The sequence below is a fragment of the Sturnus vulgaris genome, unplaced genomic scaffold (assembly GCF_052056855.1).
Source record: "Sturnus vulgaris isolate bStuVul1 unplaced genomic scaffold, bStuVul1.hap1 Scaffold_184, whole genome shotgun sequence".
In the NCBI taxonomy this organism is placed as follows: domain Eukaryota; kingdom Metazoa; phylum Chordata; class Aves; order Passeriformes; family Sturnidae; genus Sturnus; species Sturnus vulgaris.
In genome coordinates, this window is record NW_028276123.1 from 240,001 (window position 1) to 260,000 (window position 20,000).

The following is a 20,000-nucleotide window of genomic DNA, read 5'->3' on the forward strand; positions in this document are numbered from 1 at the left end:
CTTCGCAGGCAAGCAAGCGAAGCCGAGAGGCGAGGCCACACGCCCCACTGCATGTCCCCCGCTGCCCTTTCGATACGGACACAACTCTGGCAACACAGGTCGGGAGCGGGAAACGAGGCGCAGCCAACCTCGGCCAAGCGAGCCACGCCCGGGGGGCTCTCGGGGAGGGGGGCCAGGGAAAGCCCGGGCAGGCTCAACACAACCCCGGGCCGGCCCCACAGAAATCCAGCCCCGGCTGCCGGCCACCAGCGTGCACCGGGACCGACAGCCGAAGAAATGCCGCACCCGGCGAGCGGGCGGGGCCCCGGCTTAAGGCCGGGCAGAAAAGGGGCGAGGCGCCGCCGCCTCGCCCGCCACCATCCCCGGGGGAGCGAGCGGGCGCCCGGCTCCCCGTTGTCACGAAACCGGCAGCAGCCGGGCCGGAGCGGGACACACTCGCGGCTTTCTCGCCCTCTCTCTGGGCCTTTTTCTCGCTTCTCCCCCGCCTGGAACAACGCAGCCTCGCCTGGGCCGGGGGAGCGCGGTGGCTCTCGGATCGCATCGCTCTCTCTGGGGGCTTTCTCGCTTCTCCCCCGGACTGAACACGCAGCCTCGGCCTGGGCCGGGGAGCGGCTCTCGGATCGCATCGGTCTCTCTGGGGGCTTTCTCGCTTCTCCCCCGACTGAGCACGCAGCCTCGCCTGGGCCGGGGAGCGGCTCTCGGATCGCATCGGTCTCTCTCTCTGGGCTAACCTGTCCCAGTCGAACTGGGTAAGACGGGAAGCCGGACGAAGCCACGCGACTCGCCCCGACATCGGCGGTGTTCTTCTGGCCCTGGCGACCGCACGCGCGTCCGCCCTTCTCCGCCACGGACACAGGCACGGCAACAGCCTGTGGGGATACGGCCCGTCACCTCGTTCCCATAATACGGACAGATGGGCCCGAAGCGGCGGAGGCCGGAAAGAGAACCGATGTACGTGACCGAGGGGGCGCAGTGGCGCACGCCGCCTTCTACGATGACATAGCCGGAGGCAGCGAGAAACAGCGACCCCTTGGAGTACTTCCAGGCCGGCAGCGGACAACAGGTCTACCAGCCATGAAACGGGCAACAGGTCTACCGACGGCTTGCTGCGGACAACAGGTCTACCCAGCCATGAAACGGGCAACAGGTCTACCAAGCTGCGGACACCAGGTCTACCCAGGGCATGCTGCGGACACCAGGTCTACCCACGGCTTGCTGCGGACAACAGGTCTACCCAGCTGCGGACACCAGGTCTACCCAGGGCATGAAAAGGGCAACAGGTCTACCAAGCTGCGGACACCAGGTCTACCCAGGGCATGCTGCGGACACCAGGTCTACCCACGGCTTGCTGCGGACAACAGGTCTACCCAGCCATGAAACGGGCAACAGGTCTACCAAGCTGCGGACACCAGGTCTACCCAGGGCATGCTGCGGACACCAGGTCTACCCACGGCTTGCTGCGGACACCAGGTCTACCCACGGCTTGCTGCGGACACCAGGTCTACCCAGCCATGAAACGGGCAACAGGTCTACCAAGCTGCGGACACCAGGTCTACCCAGGGCATGCTGCGGACACCAGGTCTACCCACGGCTTGCTGCGGACACCAGGTCTACCCAGGGCATGCTGCGGACAACAGGTCTACCCAGCCATGAAACGGGCAACAGGTCTACTCACGGCTTGCTGCGGACACCAGGTCTACCCAGCCATGAAACGGGCAACAGGTCTACCAAGCTGCGGACACCAGGTCTACCCAGGGCATGCTGCGGACACCAGGTCTACCCACTCAATGCTGCGGACAACAGGTCTACCCAGGCATGAATCGGGCAACAGGTCTACCAAGCTCCGGACACCAGGTCTACCCACGGCTTGCTGCGGACACCAGGTCTACCCAGCCATGAAACGGGCAACAGGTCTACCAAGCTGCGGACACCAGGTCTACCCAGGGCATGCTGCGGACACCAGGTCTACCCAGCCATGAAACGGGCAACAGGTCTACTCACGGCTTGCTGCGGACACCAGGTCTACCCAGCCATGAAACGGGCAACAGGTCTACCAAGCTGCGGACACCAGGTCTACCCAGGGCATGCTGCGGACACCAGGTCTACCCAGCCATGAAACGGGCAACAGGTCTACTCACGGCTTGCTGCGGACACCAGGTCTACCCAGCCATGAAACGGGCAACAGGTCTACCAAGCTGCGGACACCAGGTCTACCCAGGGCATGCTGCGGACACCAGGTCTACCCAGGGCATGCTGCGGACAACAGGTCTACCCAGGCATGAATCGGGCAACAGGTCTACCAAGCTCCGGACACCAGGTCTACCCACGGCTTGCTGCGGACACCAGGTCTACCCAGCCATGAAACGGGCAACAGGTCTACCAAGCTGCGGACACCAGGTCTACCCAGGGCATGCTGCGGACACCAGGTCTACCCAGCCATGAAACGGGCAACAGGTCTACTCACGGCTTGCTGCGGACACCAGGTCTACCCAGCCATGAAACGGGCAACAGGTCTACCAAGCTGCGGACACCAGGTCTACCCAGGGCATGCTGCGGACACCAGGTCTACCCACGGCTTGCTGCGGACACCAGGTCTACCCAGCCATGAAACGGGCAACAGGTCTACCCAGCTGCGGACACCAGGTCTACCCAGGGCATGCTGCGGACACCAGGTCTACCCAGCCATGAAACGGGCAACAGGTCTACTCACGGCTTGCAGCGGACAACAGGTCTACCCAGCCATGAAACGGGCAACAGGTCTACCAAGCTGCGGACACCAGGTCTACCCAGGGCATGCTGCGGACACCAGGTCTACCCACGGCTTGCTGCGGACAACAGGTCTACCCAGGCATGAAACGGGCAACAGGTCTACCAAGCTGCGGACACCAGGTCTACCCAGGGCATGCTGCGGACACCAGGTCTACCCACGGCTTGCTGCGGACACCAGGTCTACCAACTCAATGCTGCGGACAACAGGTCTACCCAGCCATGAAACGGGCAACAGGTCTACCAAGCTGCGGACACCAGGTCTACCCACGGCTTGCTGCGGACACCAGGTCTACCCAGCCATGAAACGGGCAACAGGTCTACCAAGCTGCGGACACCAGGTCTACCCAGGGCATGCTGCGGACACCAGGTCTACCCACGGCTTGCTGCGGACAACAGGTCTACCCAGCCATGAATCGGGCAACAGGTCTACCAAGCTGCGGACACCAGGTCTACCCACGGCTTGCTGCGGACACCAGGTCTACCCAGCCATGAAACGGGCACCAGGTCTACTCACGGCTTGCTGCGGACACCAGGTCTACCCAGCCATGAAACGGGCAACAGGTCTACCAAGCTGCGGACACCAGGTCTACCCAGCCATGAAACGGGCAACAGGTCTACCAACTCAATGCTGCGGACAACAGGTCTACCCAGCCATGAAACGGGCAACAGGTCTACCAAGCTGCGGACACCAGGTCTACCCACGGCTTGCTGCGGACACCAGGTCTACCAACTCAATGCTGCGGACACCAGGTCTACCCAGCCATGAAACGGGCAACAGGTCTACCAAGCTGCGGACACCAGGTCTACCCACGGCTTGCTGCGGACAACAGGTCTACCCAGGCATGAATCGGGCAACAGGTCTACCAAGCTGCGGACACCAGGTCTACCCACGGCTTGCTGCGGACAACAGGTCTACCCAGCCATGAAACGGGCAACAGGTCTACCAAGCTGCGGACACCAGGTCTACCCAGGGCATGCTGCGGACACCAGGTCTACCCAGCCATGAAACGGGCAACAGGTCTACTCACGGCTTGCTGCGGACACCAGGTCTACCCAGCCATGAAACGGGCAACAGGTCTACCAAGCTGCGGACACCAGGTCTACCCAGGGCATGCTGCGGACACCAGGTCTACCCAGTCATGAAACGGGCAACAGGTCTACTCACGGCTTGCTGCGGACAACAGGTCTACCCAGCCATGAAACGGGCAACAGGTCTACCAAGCTGCGGACAACAGGTCTACCCAGGGCATGCTGCGGACACCAGGTCTACCCACTCAATGCTGCGGACAACAGGTCTACCCAGGCATGAATCGGGCAACAGGTCTACCAAGCTCCGGACACCAGGTCTACCCACGGCTTGCTGCGGACAACAGGTCTACCCAGCCATGAAACGGGCAACAGGTCTACCAAGCTGCGGACACCAGGTCTACCCAGGGCATGCTGCGGACACCAGGTCTACCCAGCCATGAAACGGGCAACAGGTCTACTCACGGCTTGCTGCGGACACCAGGTCTACCCAGCCATGAAACGGGCAACAGGTCTACCAAGCTGCGGACACCAGGTCTACCCAGGGCATGCTGCGGACACCAGGTCTACCCACTCAATGCTGCGGACAACAGGTCTACCCAGGCATGAATCGGGCAACAGGTCTACCAAGCTCCGGACACCAGGTCTACCCACGGCTTGCTGCGGACACCAGGTCTACCCAGCCATGAAACGGGCAACAGGTCTACCAAGCTGCGGACACCAGGTCTACCCAGGGCATGCTGCGGACACCAGGTCTACCCAGCCATGAAACGGGCAACAGGTCTACTCACGGCTTGCTGCGGACACCAGGTCTACCCAGCCATGAAACGGGCAACAGGTCTACCAAGCTGCGGACACCAGGTCTACCCAGGGCATGCTGCGGACACCAGGTCTACCCACTCAATGCTGCGGACAACAGGTCTACCCAGGCATGAATCGGGCAACAGGTCTACCAAGCTCCGGACACCAGGTCTACCCACGGCTTGCTGCGGACACCAGGTCTACCCAGCCATGAAACGGGCAACAGGTCTACCAAGCTGCGGACACCAGGTCTACCCAGGGCATGCTGCGGACACCAGGTCTACCCAGCCATGAAACGGGCAACAGGTCTACTCACGGCTTGCTGCGGACACCAGGTCTACCCAGCCATGAAACGGGCAACAGGTCTACCAAGCTGCGGACACCAGGTCTACCCAGGGCATGCTGCGGACACCAGGTCTACCCAGCCATGAAACGGGCAACAGGTCTACTCACGGCTTGCTGCGGACACCAGGTCTACCCAGCCATGAAACGGGCAACAGGTCTACCAAGCTGCGGACACCAGGTCTACCCAGGGCATGCTGCGGACACCAGGTCTACCCAGGGCATGCTGCGGACAACAGGTCTACCCAGCCATGAAACGGGCAACAGGTCTACCAAGCTCCGGACACCAGGTCTACCCACGGCTTGCTGCGGACACCAGGTCTACCCAGCCATGAAACGGGCAACAGGTCTACCAAGCTGCGGACACCAGGTCTACCCAGGGCATGCTGCGGACACCAGGTCTACCCAGCCATGAAACGGGCAACAGGTCTACTCACGGCTTGCTGCGGACACCAGGTCTACCCAGCCATGAAACGGGCAACAGGTCTACCAAGCTGCGGACACCAGGTCTACCCAGGGCATGCTGCGGACACCAGGTCTACCCAGCCATGAAACGGGCAACAGGTCTACTCACGGCTTGCTGCGGACACCAGGTCTACCCAGCCATGAAACGGGCAACAGGTCTACCAAGCTGCGGACACCAGGTCTACCCAGGGCATGCTGCGGACACCAGGTCTACCCAGGGCATGCTGCGGACAACAGGTCTACCCAGGCATGAATCGGGCAACAGGTCTACCAAGCTGCGGACACCAGGTCTACCCAGGGCATGCTGCGGACACCAGGTCTACCCAGCCATGAAACGGGCAACAGGTCTACCAAGCTGCGGACAACAGGTCTACCCAGGGCATGCTGCGGACACCAGGTCTACCCAGCCATGAAACGGGCAACAGGTCTACTCACGGCTTGCTGCGGACACCAGGTCTACCCACGGCTTGCTGCGGACACCAGGTCTACCAACTCAATGCTGCGGACAACAGGTCTACCCAGCCATGAAACGGGCAACAGGTCTACCAAGCTGCGGACACCAGGTCTACCCACGGCTTGCTGCGGACACCAGGTCTACCCAGCCATGAAACGGGCAACAGGTCTACCAAGCTGCGGACACCAGGTCTACCCAGGGCATGCTGCGGACACCAGGTCTACCCACGGCTTGCTGCGGACAACAGGTCTACCCAGCCATGAATCGGGCAACAGGTCTACCAAGCTGCGGACACCAGGTCTACCCACGGCTTGCTGCGGACACCAGGTCTACCCAGCCATGAAACGGGCACCAGGTCTACTCACGGCTTGCTGCGGACACCAGGTCTACCCAGCCATGAAACGGGCAACAGGTCTACCAAGCTGCGGACACCAGGTCTACCCAGCCATGAAACGGGCAACAGGTCTACCAACTCAATGCTGCGGACAACAGGTCTACCCAGCCATGAAACGGGCAACAGGTCTACCAAGCTGCGGACACCAGGTCTACCCACGGCTTGCTGCGGACACCAGGTCTACCAACTCAATGCTGCGGACACCAGGTCTACCCAGCCATGAAACGGGCAACAGGTCTACCAAGCTGCGGACACCAGGTCTACCCACGGCTTGCTGCGGACAACAGGTCTACCCAGGCATGAATCGGGCAACAGGTCTACCAAGCTGCGGACACCAGGTCTACCCACGGCTTGCTGCGGACAACAGGTCTACCCAGCCATGAAACGGGCAACAGGTCTACCAAGCTGCGGACACCAGGTCTACCCAGGGCATGCTGCGGACACCAGGTCTACCCAGCCATGAAACGGGCAACAGGTCTACTCACGGCTTGCTGCGGACACCAGGTCTACCCAGCCATGAAACGGGCAACAGGTCTACCAAGCTGCGGACACCAGGTCTACCCAGGGCATGCTGCGGACACCAGGTCTACCCAGTCATGAAACGGGCAACAGGTCTACTCACGGCTTGCTGCGGACAACAGGTCTACCCAGCCATGAAACGGGCAACAGGTCTACCAAGCTGCGGACACCAGGTCTACCCAGGGCATGCTGCGGACACCAGGTCTACCCACTCAATGCTGCGGACAACAGGTCTACCCAGGCATGAATCGGGCAACAGGTCTACCAAGCTCCGGACACCAGGTCTACCCACGGCTTGCTGCGGACAACAGGTCTACCCAGCCATGAAACGGGCAACAGGTCTACCAAGCTGCGGACACCAGGTCTACCCAGGGCATGCTGCGGACACCAGGTCTACCCAGCCATGAAACGGGCAACAGGTCTACTCACGGCTTGCTGCGGACACCAGGTCTACCCAGCCATGAAACGGGCAACAGGTCTACCAAGCTGCGGACACCAGGTCTACCCAGGGCATGCTGCGGACACCAGGTCTACCCACTCAATGCTGCGGACAACAGGTCTACCCAGGCATGAATCGGGCAACAGGTCTACCAAGCTCCGGACACCAGGTCTACCCACGGCTTGCTGCGGACACCAGGTCTACCCAGCCATGAAACGGGCAACAGGTCTACCAAGCTGCGGACACCAGGTCTACCCAGGGCATGCTGCGGACACCAGGTCTACCCAGCCATGAAACGGGCAACAGGTCTACTCACGGCTTGCTGCGGACACCAGGTCTACCCAGCCATGAAACGGGCAACAGGTCTACCAAGCTGCGGACACCAGGTCTACCCAGGGCATGCTGCGGACACCAGGTCTACCCACTCAATGCTGCGGACAACAGGTCTACCCAGGCATGAATCGGGCAACAGGTCTACCAAGCTCCGGACACCAGGTCTACCCACGGCTTGCTGCGGACACCAGGTCTACCCAGCCATGAAACGGGCAACAGGTCTACCAAGCTGCGGACACCAGGTCTACCCAGGGCATGCTGCGGACACCAGGTCTACCCAGCCATGAAACGGGCAACAGGTCTACTCACGGCTTGCTGCGGACACCAGGTCTACCCAGCCATGAAACGGGCAACAGGTCTACCAAGCTGCGGACACCAGGTCTACCCAGGGCATGCTGCGGACACCAGGTCTACCCAGCCATGAAACGGGCAACAGGTCTACTCACGGCTTGCTGCGGACACCAGGTCTACCCAGCCATGAAACGGGCAACAGGTCTACCAAGCTGCGGACACCAGGTCTACCCAGGGCATGCTGCGGACACCAGGTCTACCCAGGGCATGCTGCGGACAACAGGTCTACCCAGCCATGAAACGGGCAACAGGTCTACCAAGCTCCGGACACCAGGTCTACCCACGGCTTGCTGCGGACACCAGGTCTACCCAGCCATGAAACGGGCAACAGGTCTACCAAGCTGCGGACACCAGGTCTACCCAGGGCATGCTGCGGACACCAGGTCTACCCAGCCATGAAACGGGCAACAGGTCTACTCACGGCTTGCTGCGGACACCAGGTCTACCCAGCCATGAAACGGGCAACAGGTCTACCAAGCTGCGGACACCAGGTCTACCCAGGGCATGCTGCGGACACCAGGTCTACCCAGCCATGAAACGGGCAACAGGTCTACTCACGGCTTGCTGCGGACACCAGGTCTACCCAGCCATGAAACGGGCAACAGGTCTACCAAGCTGCGGACACCAGGTCTACCCAGGGCATGCTGCGGACACCAGGTCTACCCAGGGCATGCTGCGGACAACAGGTCTACCCAGGCATGAATCGGGCAACAGGTCTACCAAGCTGCGGACACCAGGTCTACCCAGGGCATGCTGCGGACACCAGGTCTACCCAGCCATGAAACGGGCAACAGGTCTACCAAGCTGCGGACAACAGGTCTACCCAGGGCATGCTGCGGACACCAGGTCTACCCAGCCATGAAACGGGCAACAGGTCTACTCACGGCTTGCTGCGGACACCAGGTCTACCCAGCCATGAAACGGGCAACAGGTCTACCAAGCTGCGGACACCAGGTCTACCCAGGGCATGCTGCGGACACCAGGTCTACCCAGCCATGAAACGGGCAACAGGTCTACTCACGTCTTGCTGCGGACACCAGGTCTACCCAGCCATGAAACGGGCAACAGGTCTACCAAGCTGCGGACACCAGGTCTACTCACGGCTTGCTGCGGACACCAGGTCTACCCAGCCATGAAACGGGCAACAGGTCTACTCACGGCTTGCTGCGGACACCAGGTCTACCCAGCCATGAAACGGGCAACAGGTCTACCAAGCTGCGGACAACAGGTCTACCCAGGGCATGCTGCGGACAACAGGTCTACCCAGCCATGAAACGGGCAACAGGTCTACTCACGGCTTGCTGCGGACACCAGGTCTACCCAGCCATGAAACGGGCAACAGGTCTACCAAGCTGCGGACACCAGGTCTACCCAGGGCATGCTGCGGACACCAGGTCTACCCACGGCTTGCTGCGGACACCAGGTCTACCCAGCCATGAAACGGGCAACAGGTCTACCAAGCTGCGGACACCAGGTCTACCCAGGGCATGCTGCGGACACCAGGTCTACCCACGGCTTGCTGCGGACAACAGGTCTACCCAGCCATGAAACGGGCAACAGGTCTACCAAGCTGCGGACACCAGGTCTACCCAGGGCATGCTGCGGACAACAGGTCTACCCAGCCATGAAACGGGCAACAGGTCTACTCACGGCTTGCTGCGGACAACAGGTCTACCAAGCCATGAAACGGGCAACAGGTCTACCAAGCTGCGGACACCAGGTCTACCCAGGGCATGCTGCGGACACCAGGTCTACCCACTCAATGCTGCGGACAACAGGTCTACCCAGGCATGAATCGGGCAACAGGTCTACCAAGCTCCGGACACCAGGTCTACCCACGGCTTGCTGCGGACACCAGGTCTACCCAGCCATGAAACGGGCAACAGGTCTACCAAGCTGCGGACACCAGGTCTACCCAGGGCATGCTGCGGACACCAGGTCTACCCAGCCATGAAACGGGCAACAGGTCTACCAAGCTGCGGACACCAGGTCTACCCAGGGCATGCTGCGGACACCAGGTCTACCCAGGGCATGCTGCGGACAACAGGTCTACCCAGGCATGAATCGGGCAACAGGTCTACCAAGCTCCGGACACCAGGTCTACCCACGGCTTGCTGCGGACACCAGGTCTACCCAGCCATGAAACGGGCAACAGGTCTACCAAGCTGCGGACACCAGGTCTACCCAGGGCATGCTGCGGACACCAGGTCTACCCAGCCATGAAACGGGCAACAGGTCTACTCACGGCTTGCTGCGGACACCAGGTCTACCCAGCCATGAAACGGGCAACAGGTCTACCAAGCTGCGGACACCAGGTCTACCCAGGGCATGCTGCGGACACCAGGTCTACCCAGCCATGAAACGGGCAACAGGTCTACTCACGGCTTGCTGCGGACACCAGGTCTACCCAGCCATGAAACGGGCAACAGGTCTACCAAGCTGCGGACACCAGGTCTACCCAGGGCATGCTGCGGACACCAGGTCTACCCAGGGCATGCTGCGGACAACAGGTCTACCCAGGCATGAATCGGGCAACAGGTCTACCAAGCTGCGGACACCAGGTCTACCCAGGGCATGCTGCGGACACCAGGTCTACCCAGCCATGAAACGGGCAACAGGTCTACCAAGCTGCGGACACCAGGTCTACCCAGGGCATGCTGCGGACACCAGGTCTACCCAGCCATGAAACGGGCAACAGGTCTACTCACGGCTTGCTGCGGACACCAGGTCTACCCAGCCATGAAACGGGCAACAGGTCTACCAAGCTGCGGACACCAGGTCTACCCAGGGCATGCTGCGGACACCAGGTCTACCCAGCCATGAAACGGGCAACAGGTCTACTCACGGCTTGCTGCGGACACCAGGTCTACCCAGCCATGAAACGGGCAACAGGTCTACCAAGCTGCGGACACCAGGTCTACTCACGGCTTGCTGCGGACACCAGGTCTACCCAGCCATGAAACGGGCAACAGGTCTACTCACGGCTTGCTGCGGACACCAGGTCTACCCAGCCATGAAACGGGCAACAGGTCTACCAAGCTGCGGACAACAGGTCTACCCAGGGCATGCTGCGGACAACAGGTCTACCCAGCCATGAAACGGGCAACAGGTCTACTCACGGCTTGCTGCGGACACCAGGTCTACCCAGCCATGAAACGGGCAACAGGTCTACCAAGCTGCGGACACCAGGTCTACCCAGGGCATGCTGCGGACACCAGGTCTACCCACGGCTTGCTGCGGACACCAGGTCTACCCAGCCATGAAACGGGCAACAGGTCTACCAAGCTGCGGACACCAGGTCTACCCAGGGCATGCTGCGGACACCAGGTCTACCCACGGCTTGCTGCGGACAACAAGTCTACCCAGCCATGAAACGGGCAACAGGTCTACCAAGCTGCGGACACCAGGTCTACCCAGGGCATGCTGCGGACAACAGGTCTACCCAGCCATGAAACGGGCAACAGGTCTACTCACGGCTTGCTGCGGACACCAGGTCTACCCAGCCATGAAACGGGCAACAGGTCTACCAAGCTGCGGACACCAGGTCTACCCAGGGCATGCTGCGGACACCAGGTCTACCAACTCAATGCTGCGGACAACAGGTCTACCCAGCCATGAATCGGGCAACAGGTCTACCAAGCTGCGGACACCAGGTCTACCCACGGCTTGCTGCGGACACCAGGTCTACCCAGCCATGAAACGGGCAACAGGTCTACCAAGCTGCGGACACCAGGTCTACCCAGGGCATGCTGCGGACACCAGGTCTACCCAGCCATGAAACGGGCAACAGGTCTACTCACGGCTTGCTGCGGACAACAGGTCTACCCAGCCATGAAACGGGCAACAGGTCTACCAAGCTGCGGACACCAGGTCTACCCAGGGCATGCTGCGGACACCAGGTCTACCCACGGCTTGCTGCGGACAACAGGTCTACCCAGGCATGAATCGGGCAACAGGTCTACCAAGCTGCGGACACCAGGTCTACCCAGGGCATGCTGCGGACACCAGGTCTACCCACGGCTTGCTGCGGACAACAGGTCTACCCAGCCATGAATCGGGCAACAGGTCTACCAAGCTCCGGACACCAGGTCTACCCACGGCTTGCTGCGGACACCAGGTCTACCCAGCCATGAAACGGGCAACAGGTCTACCAAGCTGCGGACACCAGGTCTACCCAGCCATGAAACGGGCAACAGGTCTACCAACTCAATGCTGCGGACAACAGGTCTACCCAGCCATGAAACGGGCAACAGGTCTACCAAGCTGCGGACACCAGGTCTACCCACGGCTTGCTGCGGACACCAGGTCTACCCAGCCATGAAACGGGCAACAGGTCTACCAAGCTGCGGACACCAGGTCTACCCAGGGCATGCTGCGGACAACAGGTCTACCCAGCCATGAAACGGGCAACAGGTCTACTCACGGCTTGCTGCGGACAACAGGTCTACCCAGCCATGAAACGGGCAACAGGTCTACCAAGCTGCGGACAACAGGTCTACCCAGGGCATGCTGCGGACACCAGGTCTACCCAGCCATGAAACGGGCAACAGGTCTACTCACGGCTTGCTGCGGACACCAGGTCTACCCAGCCATGAATCGGGCAACAGGTCTACCAAGCTGCGGACAACAGGTCTACCCAGCCATGAAACGGGCAACAGGTCTACCATCTCAATGCTGCGGACACCAGGTCTACCCAGCCATGAAACGGGCAACAGGTCTACCAAGCTGCGGACACCAGGTCTACCCAGGGTATGTAGCGGACACCAGGTCTACCAACTCAATGCTGCGGACAACAGGTCTACCCAGCCATGAAACGGGCAACAGGTCTACCAAGCTGCGGACACCAGGTCTACCCACGGCTTGCTGCGGACACCAGGTCTACCCAGCCATGAAACGGGCAGCAGGTCTACCCACGGCTTGCTGCGGACACCAGGTCTACCCAGCCATGAAACGGGCAACAGGTCTACCAAGCTGCGGACACCAGGTCTACCCAGGGCATGCTGCGGACAACAGGTCTACCCAGCCATGAAACGGGCAACAGGTCTACTCACGGCTTGCTGCGGACACCAGGTCTACCCAGCCATGAAACGGGCAACAGGTCTACCAAGCTGCGGACACCAGGTCTACCCAGGGCATGCTGCGGACACCAGGTCTACCCAGCCATGAAACGGGCAACAGGTCTACTCACGGCTTGCTGCGGACACCAGGTCTACCCAGCCATGAAACGGGCAACAGGTCTACCAAGCTGCGGACACCAGGTCTACCCAGCTATGAAACGGGCAACAGGTCTACCAAGCTGCGGACACCAGGTCTACCCAGGGCATGCTGCGGACACCAGGTCTACCAACTCAATGCTGCGGACAACAGGTCTACCCAGCCATGAATCGGGCAACAGGTCTACCAAGCTGCGGACACCAGGTCTACCCACGGCTTGCTGCGGACAACAGGTCTACCCAGCCATGAAACGGGCAACAGGTCTACCAAGCTGCGGACACCAGGTCTACCCAGGGCATGCTGCGGACACCAGGTCTACCCAGCCATGAAACGGGCAACAGGTCTACCAAGCTGCGGACACCAGGTCTACCCAGGGCATGCTGCGGACACCAGGTCTACCAACTCAATGCTGCGGACAACAGGTCTACCCAGCCATGAAACGGGCAACAGGTCTACCAAGCTGCGGACACCAGGTCTACCCAGGGCATGCTGCGGACACCAGGTCTACCAACTCAATGCTGCGGACACCAGGTCTACCCAGCCATGAATCGGGCAACAGGTCTACCAAGCTGCGGACACCAGGTCTACCCAGGGCATGCTGCGGACACCAGGTCTACCCAGCCATGAAACGGGCAACAGGTCTACTCACGGCTTGCTGCGGACAACAGGTCTACCCAGCCATGAAACGGGCAACAGGTCTACCAAGCTGCGGACACCAGGTCTACCCAGGGCATGCTGCGGACACCAGGTCTACCCACTCAATGCTGCGGACAACAGGTCTACCCAGGCATGAATCGGGCAACAGGTCTACCAAGCTGCGGACACCAGGTCTACCCAGGGCATGCTGCGGACACCAGGTTTACCCACGGCTTGCTGCGGACAACAGGTCTACCCAGGCATGAATCGGGCAACAGGTCTACCAAGCTCCGGACACCAGGTCTACCCACGGCTTGCTGCGGACACCAGGTCTACCCAGCCATGAAACGGGCAACAGGTCTACCAAGCTGCGGACACCAGGTCTACCCAGCCATGAAACGGGCAACAGGTCTACCAACTCAATGCTGCGGACAACAGGTCTACCCAGCCATGAAACGGGCAACAGGTCTACCAAGCTGCGGACACCAGGTCTACCCACGGCTTGCTGCGGACACCAGGTCTACCCAGCCATGAAACGGGCAACAGGTCTACCAAGCTGCGGACACCAGGTCTACCCAGGGCATGCTGCGGACAACAGGTCTACCCAGCCATGAAACGGGCAACAGGTCTACTCACGGCTTGCTGCGGACACCAGGTCTACCCAGCCATGAAACGGGCAACAGGTCTACCAAGCTGCGGACAACAGGTCTACCCAGGGCATGCTGCGGACACCAGGTCTACCCAGCCATGAAACGGGCAACAGGTCTACTCACGGCTTGCTGCGGACACCAGGTCTACCCAGCCATGAATCGGGCAACAGGTCTACCAAGCTGCGGACAACAGGTCTACCCAGCCATGAAACGGGCAACAGGTCTACCATCTCAATGCTGCGGACACCAGGTCTACCCAGCCATGAAACGGGCAACAGGTCTACCAAGCTGCGGACACCAGGTCTACCCAGGGTATGTAGCGGACACCAGGTCTACCAACTCAATGCTGCGGACAACAGGTCTACCCAGCCATGAAACGGGCAACAGGTCTACCAAGCTGCGGACACCAGGTCTACCCACGGCTTGCTGCGGACACCAGGTCTACCCAGCCATGAAACGGGCAGCAGGTCTACCCACGGCTTGCTGCGGACACCAGGTCTACCCAGCCATGAAACGGGCAACAGGTCTACCAAGCTGCGGACACCAGGTCTACCCAGGGCATGCTGCGGACAACAGGTCTACCCAGCCATGAAACGGGCAACAGGTCTACTCACGGCTTGCTGCGGACAACAGGTCTACCCAGCCATGAAACGGGCAACAGGTCTACCAAGCTGCGGACACCAGGTCTACCCAGGGCATGCTGCGGACACCAGGTCTACCCAGCCATGAAACGGGCAACAGGTCTACTCACGGCTTGCTGCGGACACCAGGTCTACCCAGCCATGAAACGGGCAACAGGTCTACCAAGCTGCGGACACCAGGTCTACCCAGCTATGAAACGGGCAACAGGTCTACCAAGCTGCGGACACCAGGTCTACCCAGGGCATGCTGCGGACACCAGGTCTACCCACTCAATGCTGCGGACAACAGGTCTACCCAGGCATGAATCGGGCAACAGGTCTACCAAGCTCCGGACACCAGGTCTACCCACGGCTTGCTGCGGACACCAGGTCTACCCAGCCATGAAACGGGCAACAGGTCTACCAAGCTGCGGACACCAGGTCTACCCAGGTCATGCTGCGGACACCAGGTCTACCCAGCCATGAAACGGGCAACAGGTCTACTCACGGCTTGCTGCGGACACCAGGTCTACCCAGCCATGAAACGGGCAACAGGTCTACCAAGCTGCGGACACCAGGTCTACCCAGGGCATGCTGCGGACACCAGGTCTACCAACTCAATGCTGCGGACAACAGGTCTACCCAGCCATGAAACGGGCAACAGGTCTACCAAGCTGCGGACACCAGGTCTACCCAGGGCATGCTGCGGACACCAGGTCTACCAACTCAATGCTGCGGACAACAGGTCTACCCAGCCATGAATCGGGCAACAGGTCTACCAAGCTGCGGACACCAGGTCTACCCACGGCTTGCTGCGGACACCAGGTCTACCCAGCCATGAAACGGGCAACAGGTCTACCAAGCTGCGGACACCAGGTCTACCCAGGGCATGCTGCGGACACCAGGTCTACCCACGGCTTGCTGCGGACAACAGGTCTACCCACGGCTTGCTGCGGACAACAGGTCTACCCACTCCAAGCTGCGGACACCAGGTCTAACTACTCCATTACGCGGACAACAGGTCTACCCACTCCATGCGGCGGACAACATGTCTACCCGCTCCATGCTGCGGACACCAGGTCTGCCCACGCCGTGATGCGGACCACAGGTCTACCTTCGCCATGCTGCACGCAGCCCGGGTCGCACCGGAGCTAGGTAGACCCGGTCGCCGCGGCCGTCGCAGCGCCCTCGCCCTCGACGGCGGACCCACGCCGCCGGTCCCGGAGGCGGGTAGACCTGGTCGCCGCGGCCACGGCGGCCGCCCATCCCGGAGCCCAGTAGACCTGGCCGCCGCGGGACCGGCCAAGTTTCCCGGAGTCGTGTAGACCTGGTCGTCGCGGCCACGGCCGCCGCCGCTGCGCCTTCGCCGGCGACGGCGGTCCCACGCCACCGGCCCCGGAGCCGCGTCGACCTGGCCGCCGCGGGACGGGCCACGTTTCGCGGATCCGGGTAGACGAGGCATCCTTGTACCATCTCGGAGCCGGGGAAACCCCACAGCCTCTTAACGCTCCGGAGCCCAAGTGCTCCAGCAGCCTTGCCCCGCCCGGCAGAATCGATTTCAAGACCAAGACATATTTTCGACAACATTTTATTTCATCATTTCATTTCATTTCTTTTCATTTCATTTTATTATTTTATTTTATTTCGTTTTGTTTTGTTTTGTTTTGTTTTGTTTTGATTTGATTTGATTTGTTTCATTTCCTCTTTGCCTTTTTTGAATGATTGCCTCTTCTATTTACTCGGAAAGAAAATCTTTTCCGGAAAACAAAACTCTTGCCAAATCTTATTTGTGATCCCTTTGGGCCCACAGCCGAGCTGACGGAGGGCCTGTGCCCGGTTCTCGCCCTGCTGACACACTGACCCCCCCAAACGGCGTCCTCCCTACCCCACGCCTCCTCCCCCGTCCCCCAGAGACCCTACCTACAGAGCCCCCCCCCCCCCACAAAACAGAACCTCACGGGCCGCAGCACAGCCAGGGGAAGCACGTACGTGCAGCGAAACTCGGCCCAAAGCCGCCGCGCCCTGGCACAACTCGCCCTGCCCCTTCCCGCCCCACGGAGGCGGCTGCATCGAGGCGACCGGCGCCGCCGTCGGCAAGCGGGTGGCCGCTTTCGGGCCGGTTCTTCCGCGGAAGGTCTGCAGAGCTCTTGGGGCCTCGGCGCGGGTTTGGGGGGCCGTGAGGGCTCGCTGTCGAGGCGCCCGGGGCCGGCACGAAGCCGCCTGCCCTCTCCCTGTCCCTGCCCCGTCTTCCGCAGCCACCCATTAACGCTGGGGGCGAGCCCGCCCTCCGCCATCAACCTCCCATGCAGCGCTTTCAGACTTTCCCCGCCCCTGCCCATTGTCGGCTGGGGGCGCCCTGCCCCCCGCCGTCAGCCTCCCTGGCAGCGCTTTCAGACTCTCTCGGGCCCCTGCCCATTGTCGGCTGGGGGCGCCCCGCCCCCCGCCCTCAGCCTCCCTGGCAGCGCTTTCAGACTGCCTCGGGCCCTGCCCATTGTCGGTTGGGGGCGCCCCGCCCCCCGCCCTCAGCCTCCCTGGCAGCGCTTTCAGACGGTCTCGTGCCCTGCCCATTGTCGGTTGGGGGCGACCCCGCCCTCCGCCATCAGCCTCCCTGGCAGCGCTTTCAGACTGCCTCGGGCCCTGCCCATTGTCGGTTGGGGGCGACCCCGCCCTCCGCCATCAGCCTCCCTGGCAGCACTTTCAGCCTCTTCCTGCCCCCGCCCACGGTCCCACCGGGCAGTTTACACGGCGGCGGCGGGAGGCTGATGCCGAGGTCGGCAGGCGGAGAGCCTGGTGCACAAGCAGGGATGGCGGCGGGATGATTGGCGCCGTCTGTCCCTGGTCAAAGAAGCTCTCTGTTCAGCTTTCTCGGAGCCTTTTGCTTTGGTGGCGTTCCTTCCTCCTCCGCCCCGGCGCCGCTCAAGCCTGCGGCAGGGCGGCAGCGCGGCGGGTGGGCGGCCGGGGGGAGGGGGGAGGGGGGGGGGAGGGAGGGAGCGCGCGAGCGAGCGAGCGAGCGAGCGCGCTGCAGAAATGAAGCCCGGAGCAGGGCCGCGGTCCATTCGAGCACGGGGAGGGGGCGCGACAACGCTGCCTGCTCCTGTCGGGGAGCGCTTGGGGAAGTGGGGTGCCGGCACCATGACGGCGGAGCGGACAGGGGCCGCGGCTGGGGAAGAGGCCGGCGGAGCTCGCCAGTGGATGCTGGCGCACGGAGCCGGCAGGGACACCTGGGCACGGCTGGGACCGAAAGTCGCCCGCCTTCACGCCCCGCCTTTCGCCGGGGGGAAGAAGACGCGAGAGCAGGGCTGCCTGCTGGGCTGCCAGTGCCCGCGGTCATGCCGGACGTGCAGGCCGACCGCCGAAGGCGTGCTCGCCGCTGCAGAGACGACAAGGGGGCCGCGCGTCCGATGGAAGAGACGGGGCGCCATCGCGCGGCGGCCGGGCTGCAAGGCCGGCCGACGGTAACAGGACTACCACGCCGCGGGCGGCCAGAGACAAAGACCGGCCGAGGGCAACAGGTCTACCCAGCATTATGCCGGCCGGTACCAGGGCCGGCCGAGGGCAACAGGTCTACCCAGCATTAGGCCAGCCGGAAAGACGGCCGGCAGAGGGCAACAGGTCTACCCAGCATTCGGCCGTCAGGTAACACTGCCGGCCGAGGGCAACAGGTCTACCCAGCATTCGGCTGGCCGGTAACACGGCGGGCCGAGGGCAACAGGTCTACCCAGCATTAGGCCGGCCGGTAACACTGCCGGCCGAGGGCAACAGGTCTACCCAGCATTAGGCCGCCACGTCCAAAGGCCGGCCGAGGGCAACAGGTCTACCCAGCATTAGGCCGCCACGTCCAAAGGCCGGCCGAGGGCAACAGGTCTACCCAGCATTCGGCCGCCACGTCCAAAGGCCGGCCGAGGGCAACAGGTCTACCCAGCATTCGGCCGCCACGTCCAAAGGCCGGCCGAGGGCAACAGGTCTACCCAGCATTCGGCCGCCACGTCCAAAGGCCGGCCGAGGGCAACAGGTCTACCCAGCATTCGGCCGCCACGTCCAAAGGCCGGCCGAGGGCAACAGGTCTACCCAGCATTCGGCCGCCACGTCCAAAGGCCGGCCGAGGGCAACAGGTCTACCCAGCATTCGGCCGTCAGGTACAAAGGCCGGCCGAGGGCAACAGGTCTACCCAGCATTAGGCTGCCACGTACAAAGGCCGGCCGAGGGCAACAGGTCTACCCAGCATTCGGCCGTCAGGTACAAAGGCCGGCCGAGGGCAACAGGTCTACCCAGCATTAGGCCGGCCGGTAACACTGCCGGCCGAGGGCAACAGGTCTACCCAGCATTAGGCCGCCACGTCCAAAGGCCGGCCGAGGGCAACAGGTCTAACCAGCATTAGGCCGGCCGGCAGAGGGCAACAGGTCTACCCAGCATTCGGCCGTCAGGTACAAAGGCCGGCCGAGGGCAACAGGTCTACCCAGCATTAGGCCGGCCGGTAACACTGCCGGCCGAGGGCAACAGGTCTACCCAGCATTAGGCCGCCACGTCCAAAGGCCGGCCGAGGGCAAGAGGTCTACCCAGCATTAGGCCGCCACGTCCAAAGGCCGGCCGAGGGCAACAGGTCTACCCAGCATTAGGCCGCCACGTCCAAAGGCCGGCCGAGGGCAACAGGTCTACCCAGCATTCGGCCGTCAGGTACAAAGGCCGGCCGAGGGCAACAGGTCTACCCAGCATTCGGCCGCCACGTCCAAAGGCCGGCCGAGGGCAACAGGTCTACCCAGCATTAGGCCGCCACGTCCAAAGGCCGGCCGAGGGCAACAGGTCTACCCAGCATTAGGCCGCCACGTCCAAAGGCCGGCCGAGGGCAACAGGTCTACCCAGCATTAGGCCGGCCGGCCGAGGGCAACAGGTCTACCCAGCATTCGGCCGTCAGGTACAAAGGCCGGCCGAGGGCAACAGGTCTACCCAGCATTAGGCCGCCACGTCCAAAGGCCGGCCGAGGGCAACA